The sequence below is a fragment of the Nipponia nippon genome, unplaced genomic scaffold (genome assembly GCF_047370975.1).
Source record: "Nipponia nippon isolate SJK-2023a ecotype South Korea unplaced genomic scaffold, ASM4737097v1 scaffold_3, whole genome shotgun sequence".
Taxonomy (NCBI): Eukaryota; Metazoa; Chordata; class Aves; order Pelecaniformes; family Threskiornithidae; genus Nipponia; species Nipponia nippon.
The window spans coordinates 126,865,855-126,881,737 of record NW_028262347.1 but is presented as its reverse complement, the minus strand read 5'-3'; the positions used below and the strand labels follow the sequence as shown (position 1 = coordinate 126,881,737).

Here is a 15,883-nt window from a genome sequence, read left to right as displayed (position 1 = left end):
GCAGTTGGTGGAGGGCTGTCTGCCGTGGGAGGGCCCCACGCTGGAGCAGTTGGTGGAGGGCTGTCTGCCGTGGGAGGGACCCACGCTGGAGCAGGGGCAGAGTGTGAGGAGCCCTCCCCTGGGGAGGGAGGGAGGGGTGGGGAAAGGCGTTTTTAAGATTTGGGTTTTATTTCTGATTATCCTACTCTGATTTCATTGGCAATTAATTTCCCCAAGTCAAGTCTGTGTTACCCGTGACAGTAATTGGTGAATGATCTCTCCCTGCCCTTCTCTCGACTCACGAGCCTTGCGTTACATTTTCGCTCCGCTGTCCAGCTGAGCAGGGGAGTGAGAGAGCGGCTTTAGTGGCACCTGGTGCCCAGCCAGGGTCAACCCACCACAATGGCTTTTCCCAGACATGGTGAACAGTCAGTGAGCTGGTCACGGCCAGCAAGCGATCTCCACGTGAGAGCTCAAAACCCAGACATGTTTCAGGCTCTGCCGCTTCATTTGTTGTTTCTGCTCCCAGATCACCAGAAACAGAATAGCTACGGCCACCACAAATTCACAACAACCCAATTGCTACAATTATAAAAGCACACATATGCATACAGAAATGCGCATCCCTCCAAATACCAAAGGCTTATAAACAGCAAGAGGAACCACATCCCAGCAAAACCAGCGTCAAAGGCTTCCTACCTCCTTCCCCTCTCTCCTCTCTTTTCAGGAGGAAGACCACGGCGCATGCCCTAAAACTCTAGCGCATGAGAGTGACTTACAATGTGCTTAGAAATTCTTTAAAAATATTCAATCCTATAACTTGAATTCCAGTCCACAATGCTCAGTGGAGGAGATTCAGAAGCTCTGTGCCAGAAAAGGAGAGTCAGAGAGGAGAAGGACATCCCCTACAGTTATTTCACGAGCGGCAGTGTGACCCTCTCCCCCATTCCCTCCTGCAGCCACAGCCAGTTAACGGTGGGGTGCTTTCTCTTAACGTGACCTGTTGTGCCGATCACAAGACCCAAAGTGATCCAAAGCAATGAAGCACCTCGCAAAAGATTACAAAGACCGGGGGTGGGATCTCAAGCGCCGCGGATTCCCAACACGTTTATTGTTCACGTTCTCGTAGCAAAAGGGTCCGGCGGCAGCCCCACCGATCCCCGCCTGCCCAGGTGCCCCGCACCAGAGCTGCGTGCCCACGGACCGCAGAGACGCCCAGCCTGGGCTCGCTGCACTTCAGCGCACTTCCATGCAAGAAAGGGAAGGCTTAGAGGCAAAACTCTTCAAGGACACCCAAGTACGCTATGCACTCAGGCAAGCTGCACGCGTAAAACAACAGGACACTAGTCTTAACACTTACGTATAAATGCTATTGCCACACAAATTATTTTCATGAAAATATCCAGCAACAAAGTTCAGACGTCCACCCCTACAAACCGTCCCCTGAAGAACCTTTTCTTCACACTTCCTATTTTCCCTTTCTCTGTGGCGGACTCCAGACCCTGGCTGCGGGCACGGAACAGCATCCTTCCCCGGCCGGGATCCCCACGAGCCTCCTCACAGATGGTGAGAGCATCGCCCTGCAGCAACCATCACCGTGCCCCAAGCGCCTCGTGGGACGCCCTGTCAAAGTCAAGGTCTCATTTCTCATCTTTAAAGTCTTATTTGAAGTTTGTCCGTTGTAACTGATGACCCTCCTCACCTCCTGTAATTATCACCTCCCAGGACAAGTGCGCTGCAGGAGCCATGGAGCTGCAGCCTCGACAGGGAAACTCCTGCAGGCGGGGACTGGAACATCTCAGGGACTGACCCACAGATCTGAAGCTCGCTACTAATCCAAGTCTAGAAGGAGAATACACCATATGTTTTGACAGTCATGTGTTCCCCCCCCCCCCCCTTTTTAGTGTAGTCTACTTAAAGAAAAATAAATAAATGAAGAAAATAAATAAATGCCACTTAAAGAAAATAAAGAAAGAAATCTATCCAAAATGCAAAACCTGTAGAAATTGTCCTAGGTCAGTATTTTCTGCGCAGATGGTGATACATACACATTTTTATGTACACACGTTACAGACCTGAGCGCTGGGTAGCATACTTATGTGTCAAGCCACACGAACACTAGAAAAACAGATGCAGGCTTTAAAAAAAAAAAATAAATAGTATGAACCCCAGAAATTTTAATCAAACTCCTGCACGTGGGTACATGATACATTTGAGAGAATTCAGCGGAAAATATCTGTTGGCTACTTCCAAGGAGCCTCTGAACATTAACGAGATGCACGTGAACAAAAGCAAAAACTGGCTGATGAAATACAGTTACGCAGAAAAATGGACAATGACTAAAATGCCATCAGCTGAGTAATTTACGGAGCTCTAGTTTTATTCCTCTTAACTGATCGCGTCTCCTTGTATTAAACACAATAAGCACAGGAGCTTAACTATATTTGAACCATCAGGCACCAGGGCTAGTAAATCCGGGAAAGGAACGCTGTAAAATGCAAACTCACACGCACAGAAATTTGCAAAGCTACGAGCACCGACTCGATGAAAACTCAGATACATTTAAGACTCTACAGTAAAGACGTAATTGCTTAAGGGGCTTTTTAACACACTTTTTAACACTGACCAAACTTCTCCATGTTGATGGAAGAAGCTACTCTCATTCGCATCGCAAGTTTTCTTTTTCTACCATTTTTAATAGTAGAGCAGGCACTCTGCCATTTCTTAAAACAAGATTAAAAAGCAGGTTCGTAAGAGTTGCCAGAGAACAGTACCATCAGAGTAACATCAGTTCCTGAAGAATGTTTCGGTATCTAAAAATAAACTGGCTAGTTTGTAAGAGAAAACGACTTTTTTGAAAACGCTGTTACTGCACGTTACCATTTCTGCTAATCAGAAACACCTACACCACCACAGTCCCCAACGCTGCAGCATCAGCGCGTGAGCAGAGGCACAGTTAAAGAGCTCGTTACATTACTGCGTACCTATTTCTGGTTGGACGTAAAATGAAGTTAAACCAATGAAGCAAAAATAATCCATTTAATGCTTATGCTATAAGATGCATTTATACGGGGTTTCTGTTGTTGTTACAGTGCTTCTATTCATTCTTATGCTTTAGTGGTTCAACTGCAATTTATCAGCCTGTAGTGGAAAATACCTGGCACCTACTTAAAATGCATGGAGCTAGCAATAAAATTAACCTTGTGGCAATTGTTTTCCCACATGTTTGATAGACCAATGTCAGCTCATCTGTTAGAAGGAAATAAAAAAGTCAAGCCTAAATGTACAAAAAATTATGATGGAAGCCTTAAATAAAGCAAGGGTAATGCAAGTTTATTGAGTCAAAAATCAATCAATCAATGAGCGAGTGGATTAGGAGCACCTCATAAGCCCCAAAGAAATAATTTGCCCAAACACTGGGATTTAACGGTAGAGGACCAAATTCCAACACTTTTAGGAAGTAAGTAATGAAAAATCAATTCAAAAGGAAAAACAGATCAAGAACCCTGGATTCTGACATGCCGACACATTTATTGCTGAATACCATTTCTTGGCTGACCCGAAAACTTCGGAAGGTGTTTATTTACTTTCAACACCTTCCAGAGATCAATATTTTTAATTTGGATCCGAGTTATTATTTTTCACATCACAGCATCGGGGAGCGGAGTAAAGTGGCTCATATTTTAGTGCTAAAAAGATCGATATGACAGTTTCACCTTCACTGCAGCCCCCTGCAGCCGCCTGGGTGCACATCATAACATCCCGCAGGGGGGTGCAAGTGCCGCAGCGCGGGGAGCAGGTCATCACCCAGCCGGAGAGCCAGACAGCCCGTGATTTAGCTGATCATGAAGGGCCTGGTGCCCTTAGAAAACCAATCTTGTTTCTCTCACTTTATCAGGCCTGTCTTTTATCCAGCGTACAGGAAGGGGGAGGGGGCAGGAGGAGAGAGAAGAGGAAAAGAGGGAGGGAAGGAGCAGAGTAAAAGACAATCAGTTTCATAAAGCGGATTACGTCCCTCGTCATAAACGCAGCCATTCGTTTTTACCTTCCTTGAACCAGGGCGCATCTGTAATCGATAATTAATTTTCCATAAATTTCAAAATATTGTTCCAGTGGCTGAAAGGGGACGAGCGCGCGGGGGGGGAGCAGGAGGGAGGATCTCCTGTGGTGAGCGGCACCTCTCCTGGGCTCCGGTGGCTCTATTGATCGCCGCGATTGGGGCTGATGGAGGCAGGCAGGGAGAATTATGGGCCCAGCCAGTGGATCGCTGCCCTGACATCTCTTTCATTGCAGCAGTTTAAGGTTGTGCTGCTTCTCCAAGAGCCAAAGAAAATGGCATATACTGCGTCCTGCAGTGTCACAGCTAACTTCGCTCCGGTCTGAATTTAGCTCCCCCCTTTCCACTGTTACACACTGACTTAAAAGGCACCTTCTACATACAGCCTTATTGCTACAAAATTCCCTTTCTCAATGGCGTTCATCCTTCCAGGGTAAGATGATCAAGACGCTACACAAACACTAACATATCACCACAGAAAAAGGAAGACTACTTTTAAATACTTAGAAGAGTATTAACTGCAGGTTTTACTGTACGCAAGTCAGCGACACGGAGGTCGGGGACGAGATGTACGCGGCCCGAGGGCATGGTCCGCGGGCCTCACAGCCGGCAGGGCTTGGAGGACTCCAGCTTACCCAGGCACGTAGGCACTGCACAGGTAACTGCCTCAGGCAGACTGTGCTGTAGTTCGGGACCGAGTATTCTCATCGTCAAGGAACTGCAACTCAAACCCAAGGACTAACTGCACACCTCTGAGTGATTTCCTAACAAAACATTTATGTCTGTCCCCAGGAAGTCATTGGTGATACCGTAAAATAGCCGTTACTTGCCGTTTAGTGCAGTAACCAGTTCCTTAAAAAGGTAGCTCACATGAAACTAGGCGGATACGAAAATGGGAGAAGTATCTACAAGTAAGATGCATTTATCGGGAAATCTCACACTTTCTTCTTAACGTGTCCTAGACAACAAGAAACAAGAGACAAGGAGGAAATGTGACTTGGTGGATGGGCTGCTCAAAGTAACACATTCTTTTCTTAGCATAATTAATAGCTCATGCTCTTTAAAAAATTGCCTTCATGAAGTCCTATGCTTGGAAGAGTAATAACTGATAGTCATCCTCCTGGGGTATGCTCTAGAATACTAACTGAAAAGTAAATGCAGGACTATTTCTCCAAATTATGTATCAGAGCGAAAGGTCATATTAAAGGAGCAGCATTATGTAATGACATTAACTGAAAGCCAAGCAGCTTCTGGCTTACTGACAGCAGCCCTGCAAAGTCAGGGTAAGGAGACTACCTCGGGCTCACAGGGACATGCACGGCCATCAAGCACAGTCCTCCTGATACACCTCTTCTGTATTAGGATGGGCAGATGCCTGCTTTTACATTCAGGTCCTGAAGGGTAACAGTGGAGAATCGCAGCCGACTAACAAACGATCCAAGCGTACAGACGGTCATCTGGTTTTGTGGCACTGTTTAGAAGGAACAGTCCTTTGGTTTCCCTGCAAAGCACCCTATTTCCCAATTAAATCTCTGCAACTCAGTAAAACATTCTTGGTTGGCTGATCTCTGTCAATCAGAAACCAAAGCACAAATTACAAAAAAACCCAGCTTTGGATCCAGGTCCAAGAATGACATTTTTAACTCTTATGTTAGCATTAGGAGATCAGAGAACAAATACTTCAAGAGCTGGCTGAGACCAGCCATAGGATGCTGGTGCTCTCATGGGTTACTTGGACAGTCTGGCAGACGGATGGCAGAGAACAAGTTCATGAGTTGAAACCTCTCAGCTGGGAGAAAGCTAAAGACTGAGGACAGGTCCCAGGCCCCCTTGGAAAACATCGATCACTCTGGATATGCTTTGAGGGAGACAGACACCTTGGATAGCGCTCTCCAGCCTTCTCCACTCCGTTACCCTTGCTAAGGAACATCATCTTTCCCGCTCAGCCAGTATAAAGACATGCCATTTTACTGGCCTGTGAGTAAGGTGTCACTGTAAATTGAAAATGTCTTAACATCCACTGCAATCTCTGAAGAAGTTTTACAGACATTTTGCAAGTGATATTTTGTTGGCTCACGGTTAAAGGCAATAAAATTAAGGAGACCTCTAGCGCACTAGAAATCATAAAGAACACTTGCCAAGTGACATCGTCTCCAGATCCACAACCTGGTTTGGGATTTTTTCAAATTCACAGTTTGGCCCTGTCAGGTAGGCCATCAGCATTTAAAAAGTACTGAAGGTACTGAAATGCAATAGTAAACTTCCAGTCTTAGTGTGCCTACAAAAGGTAAGGGACTGGATTTACTCCAGACTGAAACGATGCAGAGTCCCAAGATACAGCTTAGAGTCTTCTGTACTCAAAGCACCCCGCGGTTTCCTCCCCGCCGCCTCGTGTGGTTCTGTTTCAATGACGGAGAGTTCTCGGACACAGATGTCTCGCTGGAAGCCTGAGCTTCCTCTGTGCCAACCTGGACCACCTTCGCTGCGAAGGCTGCTGTGCCGCGTGGGCTCAGCCGCTGGCTGAGGCTCCCCTTTCGTCCCTCTGCGGAATGGCCCGGGAGCGGGCAGGGCTCATCCCAAGCGAGGCATTCAGCCTCCACAGGAGCCAAATTACAGACGGTAACTCTCACCGTCTGCTGATTTCTCAGGATTATGCAGGCTATAGTCTCGGTCCTCCTGGAGGTTCAAGCTTGTTGTGACTTCCTAAGACTACAGCCAACCATGGATAAAATCTTTTCTGGACATACAATAAACAGCATAGCCAGCCAAAGACGCGTTACGAGAAGCCAACAAGTGCATCAGGCAATACACTGAAATGGAAGTTTCTTGTACTTAGAAAACCCCTGGTAAACAATAAAGAGGAGAAACACCTACCCAACTGAGGAATGATTGCCAAGTTCTGACCTAACGGACATCACAGGCATGGGATAAGATGTCTTCAGTGAATAACTGTTCTCAAGGTTGCTTGTAAAAGTTGCTATTTCTCCTGTTTTAACACCTCTCCTACCTTCATTTCTCCTTAGAGTTTAAATATTTAGAATGTATTTTATTTACTCCATGATAACAGGTACTCAGTATTAGATACAGCTACATGTCCTTTTGCAAGCCTCCAAATACCTCTTCTCATGTAGCAGTTTAAGTGTGGCTGATTGTAATAGCCCTCTGCTCTTTTTATTTCATAAATTGTAACTGCATGGGAACTAAGTGTATAAACATAATGTAAGAGTACGTACACTTGGAGCAAGGACAAAAGATTTACTCAGGTCCTGCTGAAATCACGTCCACATCAAACGCACTTGGAGTCTACAAGAGATACAAGTCTCTGGTGGAGAGCATCTTCAAACCTGCACCCAGGCTTCTGCTGCCATGAAAGAAGATTCCATTTCTTTGCATATATATATGCACATAATTAAAGTACTTTGTAGGAAAAAACAGAGGAAAATATTAGTATCAGTATATCAATATTAGTGAATTTTAAATAGCCAATGAAAGGTAATAAATCTGAGAGCAGAGGCAATGATCAGCACCATTTCATGGACGATGGAAATAAGGCAGAGAGCTGCAGTGCCTTGTTGGATGTCTCGGAGGCGAGGGGCGCGAGAGCTGCAGGACCACCGGGAGGTCCCCAGGGAAGCGGTGGTGCTCCGCACCGCTGGCTCTCCCCTCGCTCCCCGGCCCCTGCTCCTGCGGGACGCTGCTTCACCGCAGCCAGCCCTGCTGAAAGCAGCTGACTGAAGGAAGGCAACGTAAAGATACGGCTTGTGACAGCCGTCGCAGTGGGAAGAACTCCTGTTTGCATCTCATTCCTCATAGGGAAGGTCTCATCCTCGCAACCAGTGAACCAGCCACTGACAGACCAAAACTATCCAGAATGGTCTCTCCTCGAGTCTGCCAAAACTCACAACCTAAAAGCAACTTATTCCCTATGAAAGGGCATGTTTCCTGACGAGCTGCTCTGAGAGGCTTTCCTGGCCAGAGCGTGTTGGTTACCGACCCTGACCGGAGCAGCCTGAAGCAACATTTTACTGCGGTCAGTGACAAAACAAGCTGCTCTTTTCCCACACAGCCCCACACAACACAGAATTCTCCTCAAGTCTGGCACTGTTTCCTAGAGACCCCAAAAGGTAACCTTTATCTGCTGTAAAGGGACCCAAGAGCAATGTATTGGTACTTACCAACACGAAACAGTTTATATAAGTTTGTATTTTCAAAGTATTCTAATTATTTAGCTCAGATTTTTCTCACTTTTCCAAGCCGACTGAAGTAACTTTTTTTTTGTCCTTCAAAAAATCATTTCCATTTACAGAAGAATAACCTTTGTCTACATGGAGAAATCACTACTCAAAATGAACGTACAAGCAAGGCAGCTGTTCTGCACTCAATCCTTCCATGGAAAACAGCAGCCTCCCAATTATTTTTTTCACCCCTTCCTTCCCCACACGCCTTGCAGGCACCTGACACACACACAGTACTCTCCCACTATTGTCAAAAGACAAGTAGCACCAGAAAGTGGTCCTCGCTCCTCTGCCTAGAGAGTGAATCTAGGGAAAACGTACACCTTGGGCGAATGCCTGAAGTAACTGCAACAGATCTAGATCTGAAGAAGCAGTTAGCATAAGAGTTCAAGTGCAAAGATTTACACTCTCTATTCTTATGGAAGCAAGTGCAGGGTAGCTTGTGTACTGTAAATTGACTCTCACTAACTGATAAGCAATGCTAATTCCAGTTTTAAAGCCATCAGCACTTCAGTGATATTTCAGTTTTGGGGTAGCCAACTGGAAATATGGTAAGGCAACATCTGAAATAGAAGTACCTACCCCCCCCCGCCCCCAATCTTGGCCTTTATTTCTATATTATATTAGGATTTTTCTGCTATTTTTGGAGGAAACATTGTTCTTCAGTTCTAAAAGTATAATTACAATGTAATAAATACCCTATTAGATATCCGGAATACCATAATACCTTTCAAATGTTACTCAGGGCTTTAATGCCCCCCACCAAGCACATACAAAGTCCATCAGTGTATTACCTGTTTTCATGTACCATATTAACTAGGGGATTAGATCGCCTCTTCCTCTGAAAAGCGGCGTGTCAAAAGAAGACATTCGCATAATCCGATAGCACTTGTATCCGTGCACGTGTATCTCAGTCGGGGATTTGGGTGTGCTGATTCCATCCAGCATCAACGTACCAAACCAAACCACACCAAACCACCCGGCAGGGTGTGCTTGAGAGAGAAAAGGGGAGGATGCACTGAGGTGTTTTTTCTCTTTGGTAAGGGACACACATTATCTGTGTCAGGATCCAAAGCTGGTGCAGTTGGTTCCCTCCGTGACAGTGAGTGGTTTTCAAATTCCTACCTGGTAGCCAGAGACCAAGGAGATGGGAAGCTTTAAAATGATCTAACATTACAGCAACTATTATTTAAAAGACAATTTGTATAAGAGAAGATTGTAAGTAATGGTGATATTTAAATGTGGGATTTATAACTGCAGCTGCTTTCACAACAAAATGAGTCAATACAGGAATACTCCATCTTTTTTGGAGACCTTTTCAGGAATGCAAGACATTTTAGGTTGCAACCTTTTGAGCCTGAGATTAATAAGCCATTATTATAATTAGCTGAGACAGACACAAATTCTTGCAAAAAAAGTTGGGTGGTTTTTTTGTTTGGTTGGGGGTTTTTTGTTTGGTTTTTTTTTTTTTTTTTTTTACATTAAAGTTATCATGTACTTTGTCTTCTCCTACCCTCAAGGTCCATATATTTCCTGATCATTAGTACTTTGTTTCTGACATTCTCATACCTTACCCATCCGTTTATATTTCTTTCCTTACACGATTTCCTCCTCTGTGGTCTGAGCCCCCTAACTGCCCGAATCTCAGTGGTCAAACCACCAATGAGGAGCTTTTGATATGGAGACCACCCAAACCCTCCCCCCCGTTTGTGGGCAGCGCTGTTTCCCGTAACTTCCACACCAGCAAGCTGTACCTACGAACGCCTGCTCTTCAGCCCGCCCCAGGGGACACAGACTAGTTTGTTACCAGCACGCAGGAGTACCCACACAGCTACTCATTTTCACAAATATGTTAAAGATGAGGCTTATACTGCACGACACAGCTTTACACCTCCATCATCTTTATACTGTCCGATGTTTCCTCTTGGATGTTCTGATGCACTCCCTTGTCAGTGATCCAAGCAAAGCTTTGCTCTTTTATTGCCCTTGTTATCCGGAAGAAACTGAGCCTGGTTTTCTGTTTTTGCAAATCCTGTCCCACGTCCACACCGTCTGATCAGCAATCCGACGGCAGTTCTTATCCCCCTTCCCTATCCCGGTTTATTGCCTCCACACCACACTCCAGATCCACAGCCTGAAAATCGTGGTCACAGGTTTTAATCACCTCCTCATGCACAACTTCTGTTGACTGACGAAGCGCTTCACAGGATGCCGATTACTATTTTTCGCATTATTTTTTTCTATGCTTAATATAAAGCAGGTATAAAAGAGGTACCTTCTAGTTTAAGGAAAGAGAAACACTGGATGTCTCATAACCTCCGTACAGCAATGACTTCTAGCAAAGAAAAAAAAAAAAGAGCATCCTCATGAGCAGATGAGGAGCCTTTTTCAAAATCTTAGGATAAATGCTTCTCCACTAATCCTAAAAGATTAAAAACACCCAACTTGAATAGTCAAACTGGCAGAACGCAAAAGACTATCTGTTGCACATGCACTTCTAAATACCGCCTGCAAACCTACTCTTGCCAGCAGTCAGGAGCCCTTACCCCTCAGCTGCAACGCCCGCCTGCGAGGCAGGGAACCCGGTACAGGCCCACAAGAAACCTTCGCCTGCAAGTCCGTCGCAGGCGAACGTGGGAGTAACGTCAGTCAGTTCTGGAATGCATGTTCAGGGTTATTTTAGTTCATTCAGAAATCAGAGTTTATATGTTTTTTTCCCCCAATAAAATCTTCTATTTATCTGGAAAAGGCAGGATAAAATGAAACTAACCCAAAACTCCCTTACACTTCAATACTGCACAACCAAAGGCAGGGAACTGATAACGATATATCCCTTCCCAACCTGGCCTTCTACTATCCACCTCTGGAGAACTGGTATTTATCCCATTTATCTGAAAAACAAAAGCCTGAATCTAAATAATTTTTTCTATACATTTATTTATGTTAATAGATTACCATAAAATTAGCAATCTGCGTTCAGGGTAACGGACAGAAGTGAGACAACAAAGATGTTCCTGATACAGTGAGCCACTTAGAAAACAGCGATATCTGAAATTGTTTGGACAGAAGCAGCAGACTCTTAGCCAGACTTCATGAGCAAAAATCACTAAATTTGTCAAAATGACTAAACCCCACATTTCCATCTTTTTCTCTTTTGTTTTATATGCTTTGCATGTCAGACAAATTATCAGGAAAATACTCCTTGTGTGACATTTCATTGCTTAATGCTTTACTGGTGCAGTAAAACAAGACAACTGCTGAAATTATAGGAAAATAAATTTGTAATTTCTTCCTCATTTAGCCATTTTTGAAGCTCGTGTATAGGAAAGTCATTAATGTTATGTCCTCCTATCGATGTTCCAAGCCTTTCAAGGGATAACTAATGTTTTTTCTATACTCCTCCATGTGGCCAGTTAAATTAGACACATTATTTCTGTGCTGTTAGAGAACACTGATCAATAGACACTTGGAAAGCCCTCTAAAACTAAGTGGAAACACTTCCTCAGTGTCAAAAGGTTCTGGTTTGGGTTTGTACATTGCAAACACTGTTAAATTTAACAGAGTAGTAAGTGTGTGCCGGTGGCATTATAATACTAGCATCGAAATCTCTGAACGTTAATTCCTCATTAAAAGTACCGTGTGGCATTCGGCGTGCATCAGCCATCATCGTGGGGGAGACACCACCACCTCGCCGTCAGCGCCAGGCCTTTTTGAACTGGCTTTTCTCATTGGGGATTACTCCACTGCCCAAATCCCCTAGAGCCCCGCTGGCACAGCCTGCAGGTTTCAGCCCAGCTCAACTTCACCGAGAACCGTGCAGTTTTTAGACATCATTTTTCCCTTGGAAATTGGGCTGCTTGCTGCCTTTTCACATCAATACTCATATCTTGAGATTATGATTAGGTAGTGTAATACAACAAAATCTTTTTCTCCTATCCTTTTGTTTTTAATTGTGAAAAATAAGATGCATTTCCAAACCTTTTCAAAATGTATAGCTGGTAAGCTATGCAGTGAAACCTGACCGCCACATGCTATTCATAGAAAGGGAGTGAGCAGACTCCTGGATTGCTTTCTTTTCGGCTATGAATACTGCATTATGACATGATTTCAAACACTAATAAACCCATTAGTTTTTATCGGTAAATAGCATACGTATTATTTTTCTACAGAGTCACGGTGCTCTTATTTAAGAATTAATTCAATGCCTCAGACAAACACATTAGCAAGTTCCTTAAACAGCGTTTCATAATTTCTTAAGCAATTATTTTCTCATTTTCCAATCTCACATCTTTTCTTGAAAGCCAGAGCTGTTCCAATTCGAACACTTTGTTTGCACAAACAAAATTCCTCAGACGCATTACTTGAAGAGAGCTGTTAATAAAATCGTGGCTATGCTAAAGCAATGTGTAAATGGTCCTGCCCTTAGCCCTACGGCATATAAATGCAAACAAGATATCTGATTGCCCAGTACTTTAATAATTTTTATTTTTTCTGTTGAAAGACAAAACCTGGCAACTATGCCCCCAAATTTCTAAAGGGGACCCATGTGGGGCTTTGCAAACTTCAAATGGAAGAATTTACTATGCTATTTAGCCAGATCTTTAATTATTTCAGTGGATAACAACTGTTTTTCATTACCGTTCTTCCTGCGCCATTAAATATTCAACACCTTCCTGAGCACTCAGCGAACCTTTACGCAAAGCATCCTCAAACCGGCAGCCCCTCAGAGGAGCCGGCTTTTCTCCTCGCCTGCAGCAGAAGCGGCGGGCGCGGTGGAAGCGCGAGGGCTGTCGGCGGGTGGCCCAGCTCTCCGGCTGGCGAGGGGCCGGGGGCCTGCCCGCGGGCACAGCCCCTGACAGCAGCTGGGCACCGGGACGCTGGGGACCACGGCAGGGCTGCTGAGCAACGCCTCCGCAGTCCTAAGAGAAGGCTGGGAGGATTCCTGTGTTTTAGAAGGGAAGGGTTAGGTCCGAGTAAATATACTTTACAGCATGAAAATGTTTACCAACATATGTTCGCCAGATGTGCAGAATGCAGTCATGTACTGAAACACAGTGAGCAGCTGCCTGCAAATCACTAATGTGAAAAGTTATTAATCTTTGGCCACAGATCACTTATGGATGAGCTGCTAACGATGGATACCAAGCAGCACCCTGCTCTCCTTTCTGCTTTTAGGAAAGGTCCCTTGCCCCCACCCCAGCCTGGCCAGGAAAGCGCTTACAAGTGAAGACGGGTAGGGAAACACGGCGTCTGCTTCCCCAGCACCGATCAGGGAGCCAGACCAGCTGAGTGCCACAGCACCGGGCTCGTGGCAGCGACCGCACGCAACGAGGCAACGTTGGTGTCTCTGGTCTGGCGCAGTTCTGCTGCACCCGGCGCCACCCAGCACGCGGTGCGGGGGTCTCGGGGACAGACCAAGCACAGACTGGGTGCAGTGATGTGAATCTACTCCTCGTGCGCTCAGGAGGGTGGATGCCACGATCGAAGCTGCAAGCCTTGTGCCTGTCACTAGGACAGCCTTTGCTCTTCAGAGCCTGTGCTCAGCTCCTCTGCCAAGACAGTTTTCTTCCTTTCACCCCAAGAAGATTTGCTGTGCTCTCGGACCTCAAAGAAACTTTACTAAAATAAAATAAAAGGCCTGAAAACGGGACTTTTATTCCATTCAGAATAAGTGAAAATCTCTATTAGCCATGTTTTCCCTCAAAATTCTTTACTATTTGCATGCAACAAATTTATGTATCAAACTGAATTATATTCACTCTTCAAGACAGGATTAAGAAGAATAAATTCTAAGTATTATGTACTATAAAAAGAGGAAAAAAGCTAAATAAAACTTGAGAACTGTCACGCAAAAAGCAGGCAGCAAACACTAAGCCGCAAAGGACTCTAAGTTAAAGCCTCAGGAGTGTCTCTGCAGTATCAGTGAACTGTCAAAAGCAGAGTTGTCGAATAAATGGAATATGATTGAGAAGATTTATTGTTTCGATGTATGCATTGAGCCAACCAATAATTCTTTCCATAAATCTCCAGACAAATTACTTTAAGAACACACAATAATTAAATATGGAACAAGGCAGAAGCAAACAAAAATGCAACACGCTCCTACAGTGAAACAAGAGCAGCTCTCCTCTGTAGTTTGTTCTCCTCGCCAGCTCAGGAAACACCAAGTGCCATCGCAGCCCACGGCGGTGCCGCAGGTCACCACGTTGCCGGCCGGCCCAGCCAGTGCGGAGGCAAAGCGGGGACCTGCCCGCGCAGCTGAGCACAGCCTGGCCCCGGGCTCCGGTGAGCGCCCCAGGAGATCCCACACACCACACGCACCACGAGAAGGGAAACAAAATCCTAACCGCCATGGAAACTCCTGAGAAGCAAGGGAGGGCACGGGGACCCAAGCGGAAAGGTCCGATTGAGGTGTTTCAGGTTTAACATCACCTGTGCTATTCTCTCCTTCACTGTCCTCAAAACCTGCTGGCTTCCTCTAGCAGAAGCAGGGAAGCGCTGCTCAGCGGGACCATGCCCCCGCACCAGACAGCGGTACCGCAGTCCCACGCCTCCCACTCGCCGCGGTCCGGTCCACCTGCGCAGGCCAGGACGAGGGCAGGAACGGGCGGCGGGGAGGGTTGGGACAGGCCTCTGCCCCGGTGCCCTGGGGACGGGGCAGGCGCCCGCTCGGGGGGGCCTCTCCAGCAGAAGGGCCTGCCTGGCTGCGGAGCGGGGCGGCAGCAGCGGGGGCTGCAGGCCTCCTTAGCCACCTCCCCCCAGCCTCCCCGGCCCAGGGTGCAGGCCTCTCCGTGAGCTGCCTGTAGCTGCTCTTCCTCAGCCGGGCTCTCCTGATGCGTCCCGCTTCCACAGAGCTGAGGGCAGGCAGCCGGGGAGCTGCGTCCCACGCCCGTGGCCTGTACAGCTGATTTTAAACAACCTCAACTCTTGGGACATTCGGAACTGAAACACCGATACCAGGGAATGCAAGGCTCAGTGCCGCTCAAGTGCGGGCGAGTCACACACCTCAAAGACACCTGCCCAAGTAACCAACAACCACAGCACGTCTTGCCTTAGATGATAGCTATAGTTTAATTAAAAAAAAAAAAATTGTTTTAGCCTCACTTTTCCAACAGCAATTGGAAAAGTATTTTTTAATTTTTAAAAGCTTAGAAATAGCTGATTTCCCTTGTGTTCAGACAGTATAATTTAATTTCAAATATTTCAGCTGATTTTTAGATGTATGGGTTTCTATAAAAACAGGTTATAATTATTCTTTACAAATAATCTCACATTTTTCTCAACATGCAGTCTGTTGCACAACTGCAGTATGAAATTCTGAATATAAAATCCACAGCCCATAGAAAATGCAATTCCATATAAATTGTAAATCCATACCTAATACAAACAGTATAATGATTCTACGCATAAAGCAGCTGTATCGCCAATTTCCTCAGCACTAGCATATTTGTAAACAACAGAAATCAACCCAAGCCTGCATTACTGGGCCACTGATTTGTGAAATTTTTCTCTGTTTTGTAATTATTCCTCCTCTTCCAATTATACAGAAGTGTCAGAAAACAGGCAGAAGATAAGCCATGAAATTCCTCACGGCAAGAACTCCTCTATAGAC

General features: G+C 45.6%; 1 protein-coding gene across 4 annotated transcripts in view; it reads right to left on the bottom strand.

Moving 5' to 3' along the window:
* INPP5A (inositol polyphosphate-5-phosphatase A) overlaps positions 1-15,883 on the bottom strand; it is a 256,262-nt gene that overhangs the window by 153,042 nt on the left and 87,337 nt on the right. The gene's annotated exons all lie outside the window — the stretch shown is intronic.